The sequence below is a fragment of the Lygodium microphyllum genome, chromosome 14 (genome assembly GCF_053477565.2).
Source record: "Lygodium microphyllum isolate KBCC chromosome 14, Lygodium_microphyllum_v1.1.10, whole genome shotgun sequence".
Classification (NCBI taxonomy): Eukaryota; Viridiplantae; Streptophyta; class Polypodiopsida; order Schizaeales; family Lygodiaceae; genus Lygodium; species Lygodium microphyllum.
Genome location: NC_141148.1, coordinates 1,244,772 through 1,248,233, shown reverse-complemented (window position 1 = coordinate 1,248,233; position 3,462 = coordinate 1,244,772).

Sequence of the window (3,462 nt, the reverse complement as noted above, 5' to 3'; positions counted from 1 at the left end):
GGGTACCAAATCTTGTAGCAACTTGGGGGAAGCATTATGTTGCTATGAGCTCTATTTCTTCTACAAGCTATTAAAGAGTACAAGCTCACACCATCTCTTCATTAAGGTGTGAACAATACTTTTGGTTTAATAAAGGTCAAGTAACAATGGTCATATTAGATAAAAATATGTACCTAAGGTCATAAAATTTATGAGCGTGTTTTTAATAGTACACACTATGTGGGGTAAGGATGGTGGAAAAGTCTCCTTTCAATTGAGGAGTAAATTTCTAATTATAATATTTATTACATAAAATTTTTTGGAGCTGATATCTCTTAATCTAACCATTAATCTTTGAAGCAATAAATATGGAACATTTTTTTGTGTACTACAATTTTATCACTGGGATACTCCACATAAGATTTCTAGATCATTTTATGCAATCACAATCGGTTGGTCTCCTATTGACAAGAATTTGAGGTACACCTACTACTTGGGGAGTTGAATAATTGTAGCGAGAGATATATGAATTGGTCTAGATAACCATTGTATGTATCATCATATCAAAGCCAGTCGAGCTCCTTAGGGTTAGTTTTGGGTTTGGGGATTAGCCCATTACTTGTACTTGGTAGCTATAGTTATTGTTCTCTATTGAATAAACAATTTTATTAGTATTATTACATGGATTAAAGTACTTGTTAAAAGTGCTATTAGTACTATTGACACCGTATTGTTGGTCATTAATTGTGTCTTATTTCTTCTTCCTCACTAATTTTTCTCACGGTATCAAAGCATGCCTTAGGAACTTGCTTTGGTATGGAAGAATAGGTGACCATATCTAGTGTCAAGGATTGCAAAAAAAAAAAGTTGAATGTACTCCATATTACAACATTAAAGGGAACGATATTGTACATTTTTTGCATTTTATGGACAATTTGATTTTAACAGGAAGTAATGATGCTTTGGTAAAGAATGTTAAGTCCAAAATCTCCCATTAGTTTGAAAGAAAATACCTTGGATACTTTCATTATATCTTAGGTATTAAAATTTGTAGGATCAAGTTAGATGTTATTTTCATTTCTTAGTATAAGTATCTTTAGTTCATCCTTGAAAGATTTGGTATGGATAGTTCCAAAGCTTTTTTTACACCCATTGAATCAACACCTAAGCTAATTAAGGATGAAAATAATGCTTCCTTTCATGCTACAATATATAAAAAACTTAGTGTTTTCCTTCTCTATTTGACTATCACAAGGCTTGATATTTGTTATCTAGTCAATTCACTTGCTCAGTTATTTTAGAGTCCAAGAATGTCTCATTGGATGGTAGCCAAAACGGTATTGCGATGCTTGAAAGGCACTCATCATTGGGGTGCCTTGTCTATAGTTCATAAGTCGAATCTACATGGATTTAATGACTTTGATTATGTAGCCAATTTCATTGATAGAAAAAGCATTAGTGGTAATGCTTTCTTCCTTGGAAGTGGAGTAGTATCTTGGTGCTCTAAGAAGCAAAACATAGTTAGTCTCTCATCTACAAAGGTTGGATACAAATCCTTAACTATAGTAGCTTTTGAAGCTATATGGCTAAAGATATGCTTGCAACAACTTGGTGTTCTATGGATCCTCTGATCCACTACTATCTTTTGTGATAACATTTTAGCTGAACCTCTAGCAAAGCATCTAGTTATGCATGCAAGGCCTAGGCATAATAATGAATTGTAATGATGATGTTGGCTTAAACAATGAAAGACAGAGAGAAGACACATTAAAGATACAGGGCGAGGGGGGGATGTTACAATGGTGGTCTACTTGCATAAGTATATACATGGTTGCCTAGGTAGTTACATACCATAAATACCCAATTGCATTGAAACATCTTATACTACCTTTCAAGAATTTTTAAAGAGTCGTATGTTTCACTTATTATGTGATTAAAAAAACACACTACTATTTATGAGAAATTTGTGAGTGCATGTGTTTTTTTTAAAAACCATGTGACTTTGAAAGAGACATGTGCATGTGTATCTATGATATGTTGTACCTTGGCATCCATGCATGCCTAGCATGGGTGTGCTATTTATATATTATAAGCATTAAGTTATAACTCAACTTGTACCACACATAGGGAAAGATCAATGATACTATCAAGAGGGGGTGATCTTGACTTTGGACATGCACCATCCTGTAGGTCTTTCTCTAAATATAAGGGTAAAAAAGTGTAAAATTTTGTATTTTTGTAAATCACTAGATTTAAGAAAGGGCCAAAGAGAGTTTGTCACGTGTACAATATTATGGTATTTTTATCTCCTATTCTTTGGAGATATTAAAGTCCATTTTGTGAATTTCTCCTCCTTTTTAGTTGAAATCTTTAAAATACCATTAGAGGATAAAGTTTGGGCATTCCTTTAAAGTTTAATTTGAAGAAATTGAAATGAGAGGATATCAAATATTAATGGAAGGGACGTATCATTGGTAGAGACATTGTAAGTTTTATTTTGAGTTGAATAATATATGTGATATTTTTTTGGTCAAAGCATGTGCTAAATAGTGGATTATTGGTGTTAGATATCTTTCCATCGACATGTTTTGAATTAAAGCTTGTGGAGATCCTTAATTTGTACGTTCTATGCAATTCATAAAAATGCATTTCATGTGAGCAAGAACAAAAGATTTCATTATGTCTGGATTTCAAAATTGAAGTACAAATGTACAAAGGCAATGAAACTATAGTACAAATGTAGAAATGGATAATTACAAGGTTATTATTTAGCTTCTTTTTTATTATTAATTTTACCTTTCTTTGGACCTTTCTCCTTCTCTGACATAGTTGCTTCTTCATCACTTCCATTAATCATAACTAGTTTCTGTACAATATGTTGTTGAAAGATTTGAATTTCATTAGCATCCTTTTCTCTTGAGGATTTAGAGGAGATGGATCAAACTTTAAAGGATAAAGTTTGGGTATTCCTTTCTTTGAAGAAGCTATGATGGTCTTCTTGATGGATGAATTGCCCTTGCCTTTGTCCTTGCTTGTTGCCTTTACCTGTCCCTTGCATTTTCCCTTGTGTAGGGGTGAAAGAGGGGAGTCAGGGTCCATTGGTGTAACTGCTTTGTCCAAAACTAATTCATATACCTCTCCCTTATCCTTTACATGTATGACTCATGATAATCTTTTCATTGTAATAAAGCATATAGTTGAAATTACAAGAGACTTTCAATTTAAAAGCAAAAGATAGAAGACTTACATTCACCCCATCTATGTTCAATAACTTTCAATCTATTGTCATGCAAACATTTGAAACAACTCTCCAACAGCAACTCTGTGAGTCATTCTGTAATGGGACCTCTTGAAGGAGAAACTTGAAAGGTCTTTGAGGATTGACAATGCCTTCGAAGCTTGTGTCCAATTGAATAATAACAAGTCCAACAAGACTGCAAATAAAAACTCGTTAGCCCACACTAAAGATCCTAATTGCAACAA